The sequence below is a fragment of the Lissotriton helveticus genome, chromosome 12 (assembly GCF_964261635.1).
Source record: "Lissotriton helveticus chromosome 12, aLisHel1.1, whole genome shotgun sequence".
Classification (NCBI taxonomy): Eukaryota; Metazoa; Chordata; class Amphibia; order Caudata; family Salamandridae; genus Lissotriton; species Lissotriton helveticus.
In genome coordinates this window covers 199,147,046-199,155,400 of record NC_136073.1, presented here as the reverse complement: position 1 = coordinate 199,155,400, position 8,355 = coordinate 199,147,046, and positions in this window count along the sequence as shown.

Here is an 8,355-nt window from a genome sequence, read left to right as displayed (position 1 = left end):
TGAGGGCACTACTTGAGCTGGAAAACTTCCCGCCCTCTGGGCGTGGTCGCCGCTATGATCTGTGGTACTTGTAGTGCTCATATCTTCTCGAGTGAGCTGCCGTGCTAGGTCCGTTCAAAATTCACAAAATAAAACCAAGTGGGTTGTTGGAAGGAGCTGAACAATGTCATTTCGGTTTCTTTCCCCCTCCAATACGGCGCCTGGTGTCCCTCACGGTTGCGCCAGTGGCGTACCAGCAGGACTGTCGAGGAGCAACAGTAGGGCTCTTCACCGCGGCTCAGGCCAGCCGCTAGACATAAAAAAGAAGGGTTGCCTGCTGTAGTAAAGGCCCAGCACCAGGTAAATTCAGCCTTAAATCTTTAATGGAAGGAGCGTGGTGACAGGTTAGCTCAGTCCAAACACAATCTTTGCAGCCCAACGCGTTTCATGAGTTCATCACTTCATCAGGGGCTCTCTGCCAAACTGCACCGCACACGGCAATGTTGAGGGCACTACTTGCGCTGGAAAAGTTCGCGCCATCTGGGCGTGGTCGCCGCTATGATCTGTGGTACTTGTAGTGCTCATATCTTCTCGAGTGAGCTGCCGTGCTAGGTCCATTCAAAATTCACAAAATAAAACCAAGTGGGTTGTTGGAAGGAGCTGAACAATGTCATTTCGGCTTCTTTCCCCCTCCAATACGGCGCCTGGTGTCCCTCACGGTTGCACCAGTGGCGTACCAGCAGGACTGTCGAGGAGCAACAGTAGGGCTCTTCACCGCGGCTCAGGCCAGCCGCTAGACATAAAAAAGAAGGGTTGCCTGCTGTAGTAAAGGCCCAGCACCAGGTAAATTCAGCCTTAAATCTTTAATGGAAGGAGCGTGGTGACAGGTTAGCTCAGTCCAAACACAATCTATGCAGCCCAACGCGTTTCATGAGTTCATCACTTCATATGGGGCTCTCTGCCAAACTGCACCGCACACGGCAATGTTGAGGGCACTACTTGAGCTAGAAAGGTTGGTTTGGTCACGCCCACTGAGGTGGAGTTAGTTGGACTACTTAGGTTGCCGCCAAAAGTGCCTCACCATTGACTTTTATTCCTGAGCCCCTGAGGAAGTGTGTTCTACATGAAACGCGTTGGGAAGGAATTTTGAAAGCTGTTGGGCTGTTTCTTTGGTCCCGTGTTGCTGCTCACAATAAAGCTAACATGGCGAAATTGCACCCGTTTTGAGTGGCGTCTTCTACAGCAGGCAGACTTTGATGGTTTGATGTTAAGCGGCTTTTGCCTGAGCCGCGGAAGACTCCCCGGCGCTGTTTACAGCGTCCCAGCGAGTTCTACAAACGTCGGACTTGCCTATGGAAAATGGAGCCATTATTGTGGGGTAAGCTGGCAACGCAGAAACCTTAAACTGTGCCACAATCAACTGGGATAATACTTACATCAATTACAGCAATGTGTGAGGCTGCTCACTGTAGAAACCTGACGAGCACCACAACTACCAGCAGGCCATTGGTTTGGTCACGCCCACTGAGGTGGAGTTAGTTGGACTACTTAGGTTGCCGCCAAAAGTGCCTCACCATTGACTTTTATTCCTGAGCCCCTGAGGAAGTGTGTTCTACATGAAATGCGTTGGGAAGGAATTTTGAAAGCTGATGGGCTGTTTCTTTGGTCCCGTGTTGCTGCTCACAATAAAGCTAACATGGCGAAATTGCACCCGTTTTGAGTGGCGTCTTCTACAGCAGGCAGACTTTGATGGTTTGATGTTAAGCGGCTTTTGCCTGAGTCGCGGAAGACTCCCCGGCGCTGTTTACAGCATCCCAGCGAGTTCTACAAATGTCGGACTTGCCTATGGAAAACGGAGCCATTATTGTGGGGTAAGCCGGCAACGCGGAAACCTTGAACTGTGCCACAATCCACTGGGATAATGCTTACATCAATTATAGCAATGTGTGAGGCTGCTCACTGTAGAAACCTGACGAGCACCACAACTACCAGCAGGCCATTGGTTTGGTCACACCCACTGAGGTGGAGTTAGTTGGACTACTTAGGTTGCTGCCAAAAGTGCCTCACTATTGACTTTTATTCCTGAGCCCCTGAGGAAGTGTGTTCTACATGAAACGCATTGGGAAGGAATTTTGAAAGCTGTTGGAATATTTCTTTGGTCCCGTGTTGCTGCTCACAATAAAGCTAACATGGCGAAATTGCACCCGTTTTGAGTGGCGTCTTCTACAGCAGGGAGACTTTGATGGTTTGATGTTAAGCGGCTTTTGCCTGAGCCGCGGAAGACTCCCCGGCGCTGTTTACAGCGTCCCAGCGAGTTCTACAAACGTCGGACTTGCCTATGGAAAACGGAGCCAATATTGTGGGGTAAGCCGGCAACCCAGAAACCTTGAACTGTGCCACAATCCACTGGGATAATACTTACATCAATTATAGCAATGTGTGAGGCTGCTCACTGTAGAAACCTGACGAGCACCACAACTACCAGCAGGCCATTGGTTTGGTCACGCCCACTGAGGTGGAGTTAGTTGGACTACTTAGGTTGCCGCCAAAAGTGCCTCACCATTGACTTTTATTCCTGAGCCCCTGAGGAAGTGTGTTCAACATGAAACGCGTTGGGAAGGAATTTTGAAAGCTGTTGGGCTGTTTCTTTGGTCCCGTGTTGCTGCTCACAATAAAGCTAACATGGCGAAATTGCACCCGTTTTGAGTGGCGCCTTCTACAGCAGGCAGACTTTGATGGTTTGATGTTAAGCGGCTTTTGCCTGAGCCGCGGAAGACTCCCCGGCGCTGTTTACAGTGTCCCAGCGAGTTCTACAAACGTCGGACTTGCCTATGGAAAATGGAGCCATTATTGTGGGGTAAGCTGGCAACGCAGAAACCTTAAACTGTGCCACAATCAACTGGGATAATACTTACATCAATTACAGCAATGTGTGAGGCTGCTCACTGTAGAAACCTGACGAGCACCACAACTACCAGCAGGCCATTGGTTTGGTCACGCCCACTGAGGTGGAGTTAGTTGGACTACTTAGGTTGCCGCCAAAAGTGCCTCACCATTGACTTTTATTCCTGAGCCCCTGAGGAAGTGTGTTCTACATGAAATGCGTTGGGAAGGAATTTTGAAAGCTGATGGGCTGTTTCTTTGGTCCCGTGTTGCTGCTCACAATAAAGCTAACATGGCGAAATTGCACCCGTTTTGAGTGGCGTCTTCTACAGCAGGCAGACTTTGATGGTTTGATGTTAAGCGGCTTTTGCCTGAGTCGCGGAAGACTCCCCGGCGCTGTTTACAGCATCCCAGCGAGTTCTACAAATGTCGGACTTGCCTATGGAAAACGGAGCCATTATTGTGGGGTAAGCCGGCAACGCGGAAACCTTGAACTGTGCCACAATCCACTGGGATAATGCTTACATCAATTATAGCAATGTGTGAGGCTGCTCACTGTAGAAACCTGACGAGCACCACAACTACCAGCAGGCCATTGGTTTGGTCACACCCACTGAGGTGGAGTTAGTTGGACTACTTAGGTTGCTGCCAAAAGTGCCTCACTATTGACTTTTATTCCTGAGCCCCTGAGGAAGTGTGTTCTACATGAAACGCATTGGGAAGGAATTTTGAAAGCTGTTGGAATATTTCTTTGGTCCCGTGTTGCTGCTCACAATAAAGCTAACATGGCGAAATTGCACCCGTTTTGAGTGGCGTCTTCTACAGCAGGGAGACTTTGATGGTTTGATGTTAAGCGGCTTTTGCCTGAGCCGCGGAAGACTCCCCGGCGCTGTTTACAGCGTCCCAGCGAGTTCTACAAACGTCGGACTTGCCTATGGAAAACGGAGCCAATATTGTGGGGTAAGCCGGCAACCCAGAAACCTTGAACTGTGCCACAATCCACTGGGATAATACTTACATCAATTATAGCAATGTGTGAGGCTGCTCACTGTAGAAACCTGACGAGCACCACAACTACCAGCAGGCCATTGGTTTGGTCACGCCCACTGAGGTGGAGTTAGTTGGACTACTTAGGTTGCCGCCAAAAGTGCCTCACCATTGACTTTTATTCCTGAGCCCCTGAGGAAGTGTGTTCAACATGAAACGCGTTGGGAAGGAATTTTGAAAGCTGTTGGGCTGTTTCTTTGGTCCCGTGTTGCTGCTCACAATAAAGCTAACATGGCGAAATTGCACCCGTTTTGAGTGGCGCCTTCTACAGCAGGCAGACTTTGATGGTTTGATGTTAAGCGGCTTTTGCCTGAGCCGCGGAAGACTCCCCGGCGCTGTTTACAGTGTCCCAGCGAGTTCTACAAACGTCGGACTTGCCTATGGAAAACGGAGCCATTATTGTGGGGTAAGCCGGCAACGCAGAAACCTTGAACTGTGCCACAATCCACTGGGATAATACTTACATCAATTATAGCAATGTGTGCGGCTGCTCACTGTAGAAACCTGACGAGCACCACAACTACCAGCAGGCCATTGATTTGGTCACGCCCACTGAGGTGGAGTTAGTTGGACTACTTAGGTTGCCGCCAAAAGTGCCTCACCATTGACTTTTATGCCTGAGCCCCTGAGGAAGTGTGTTCTACATGAAACTCGTTGGGAAGGAATTTTGAATGCTGTTGGGCTGTTTCTTTGGTCCCGTGTTGCTGCTCACAATAAAGCTAACATGGCGAAATTGCACCCGTTTTGAGTGGCGTCTTCTACAGCAGGCAGACTTGGATGGTTTGATATATATATATATATATATATATATATATATATATATATATATATATATATATATATATATATATATATATATATATATATATATATTTTATTTATTTATATGTATGTATATATATAATATCCGATTACAGCTCCATTGTGCAGTCATGCACACATAGAGATAAGGACAACTTCAATAGTTTAGTGCCCAGTGAAGCGCTTTATTTTTCAGTACAGTGCAAGTCCATCATACGCGTTTCGGCCAGCACATTGGCCTTTGTCACATGATCTCATTAGGTGATAATTCGTCATTTATTGGTTGCTAGTCAATCACATGACACCTTGACTTCCACATGATAGAAATAGACAAGATACTATGATTTTGGTGTTAAAGCTACATAGATTGCGTAAAGTTTCTTGAGGGCTTGAATAATATTCCCTATATTGTTGTTCCAACTGTGCACGACATTTTACTGCAAGTTAATACATAACAATAATCTACAAATTGAAAACATATACACTTTATTCAATGCACAAATGCAATTATTTCATATGTTAAGATTGTAGATAAAAGCAGTACTAAAGTAGATATATAAGATGCCTTTTTCACCACCTAAAAACAAAATAAAGAAGTCATTGCGATAACCGGTGCAAGTACTGCAAAAAATATTATCCATAGACAATCAATATTGGCAATAAACAAGTAACAACTATATCCTGTGCAAATACTGTCTAATAAATATTATCTGTAAACAGTCAACATTGGCCTAATAAAAAGCATGTATAACACTGGTTCAAGTGGAATTTAATTCCAAAGTGTGGTGCCTAAGTGCAAATCTAAAGTGTCAATATGTGCAAATATCGTACGTGTCAATAGTGAAAATAAGTAAAAACATGTAGAATGGCATTAAGAAGAAAAGGAAGAGATACTAAGTATATATTAAATATACATAATATAAATACTTGAACTCCTTATACAGGTAGAAAGGGAGCCCCCTTGCAGTAAAGTGCATATATACTAAATCCACTAACTGGATGAATTTGTGATTGGATTACCTGCTGAAACTTAGTGTTATCGTTGATAGAAAAACCGATAAAGTGTATGTACAGTAGCACTATTCTATTGGTAGGTAGCATGATACAAATTACAGATATTTGTGTAGATCTTCGTCAAGATTAAGACCCTGAGGGTGTTTTGTATTGAGTTCGACAATGTATCTTGATTCCAATTGCCTTAGCTTTTTCTCCCGATTTGCCCCTCTTATATTGACTGGTACAGTGTCAATCACAAAATGCTGAAAACTATTTAGATTGTTATTGTGTTCCAGTTTAAAGTGTCGAGCCACTGGGTACTATGGGTCAGAATTTACTATTGCGCGTAAATGTTGTAATATGCGTACATGAACCTGTAGTTTATTGTTGCCTATGTAACGCAACCCACAACTGCATTGTAAAACATATAAAGCATGATCGGCTCTGCATGTATAGTGTCCTTTCAATTTTATCGGTGTGTCCAAAAAAGCCGTGGAGTATGTGTTGGTATTTAGACCAAATTTACAAGTACTGGAAGTGCTGCATTTATATAAGCCCTTCATCGCAGCCAGCCAGCACTTTTTGTTATCACATTCTGGGCTTGTCCTTACCAGGTCATTGTGCATAGAGTATGCTTTCCTAAAAGCACGCCAGGAGGCGCATTTGCAGAGAGGTGGAGAAAGGGGGCATGGCCTGTGACCACCTCTCAGCAATTCCACTGTGTGGGGCTTACTGGAGGTAAGAGGTAGGCTAGTTGGCCCCTAAAATCCCTCAGCAGCGAAGGGCACTTTAATCCCTATCGAGGAGCACGCCAGGGAGACCATTTGCAGATTGGTGGGCAAAGGGGGCGTGCCCTTTTATGAGAAATTAGCAATCCTGCTGTGTGGTACTTACTGGAGGTAATAGGAGGGGTAGTTGGCCCCCAAGATTATCCTTGGAGGCTAAGTACCCCTCTTGTTACCTCCACTAAGTCCCACACAGTAGGATTGCTAAGATGTCTTCGGAGGTCATGCCCCCTTTCTCCACCACTCTGCAAATGCACCTCCTGGCAGACTACGGGATGGGAGATGAAGTCCACTTTACTCCTGAGGGACTACATAGTGGAATTCCTGAGTGCTGGTCGTAGGCCCAGCGCCCTTTCTCTACCACTCTGCAAACGCAACTACTAGTTAAAGAAGCATGTTTCTGCACCTCTGACTTAGAGGTGGTTTTAATCCCCCTGCCATATTATATACAAGGGCCTTACGAGGTAGGTTAAGCCAATCAAAGGGCTACCCCAACCCATAGTGTACCTTAGTGTATGTAGGTGTTTTCACTGTATTCTAAGTGTCTTTTTACACAGCACTGGCTCTAGGTCTGGTTAGTCAGAGTCAGTTATCACCAGTACCTGTCAGCAAAAAAGTTGGGGGCACAAGATGACTTTGCAACAAGGCTTCTTTCTGCCCTTCGGTTGGTTCTTTCTGCATATCTCTTGCTTCTTTCTGCACCTTTATTTGTCTTTCTGGAGTTCTGTTGCCTCTTTCTGCATATCTCTTGCTTCTTTCTGCGCCTTTCTTCCTCTTTCTGCACATGTCCAACCTCTGTAGGCATACTTAGAAATTAGCATTTAAAAAACCTTCTAAATTCACTGAAAAAACCATAGGTTTCAGGGACGTTATAGTAAGAAATTAGCATTTAAAAAACTTTTCAAATTCACTGAAAAAACCATAGGTTTCAGGGATGTTATAGTTAGAAATGAGCATTTAAGAAAACTTAGAAATTCACTGAAAGAAACACAGGTTTCAGAGATGTTATAGTTAGATGGACATTTCACTTGTACAAAACCAGCGAAATTTGGCTGTTATAGTTGTTGAGCTAACTATAACTCACGCCCCTGCAATGCACTGCTGATGATGTCACATATTACATCATTCATGACATGGTCCGTGACATCACTGATGACATCTCAAATGACATCACTGATGACATCACTGATATATATATTTAAGCTATTTGTATTCATGTGCCTCATTTAAGTTCCTACCAAACGCGTAGTGTTTTCTTTATGTTGACTGATCAGTGAAATTTTAAAAGCACCTCCCTACTAAGGTGTAGTCAGATTGAGAAAGGCTGCAAGACAGCTGAAACTCGTCTCTGATGGTTCTTTTAACTTGCTGGGTCTAGAAAGGCCCACTGCATTAAAGTGTTTGAATACTTTCAGTCTTCGTGTGCGTGCTCTTCTGTTCAACACGGAGTGGATTTTGGATATTTTAAAGCGTAGCGGTGACGCTTTTACACGCAACACCAGAGTTTGGGTCGTCAAACTTCAACCGCAAACTTCAAGGATTCGGTACGTGAGTGCCTCATTGGTGAGCCCCCAGACCTTCAATTGAGAGGAGTAATATGTGGCACTGGCTGAGGTGGAGAGGAGGTTTCAGCGCGAGGAAGTCAGGAGACATTCGGCGCAGGGACTGTGTTCTCTACGATAAGCATGGGGCCGCATTCAGGATGTCAAAAGAAAGGATCTCTGGTTCTGGGCACCGGACAAAATATTGTCGCGGTGAGGACTGTGGGCTCTTATCGCTTTTATGGAAAGGCCTTCTCCGACCTTTGAGTTATTTACCGCTGTGCTGACCTTGGGATTTCATCTCATCATGTATACTGGAAACG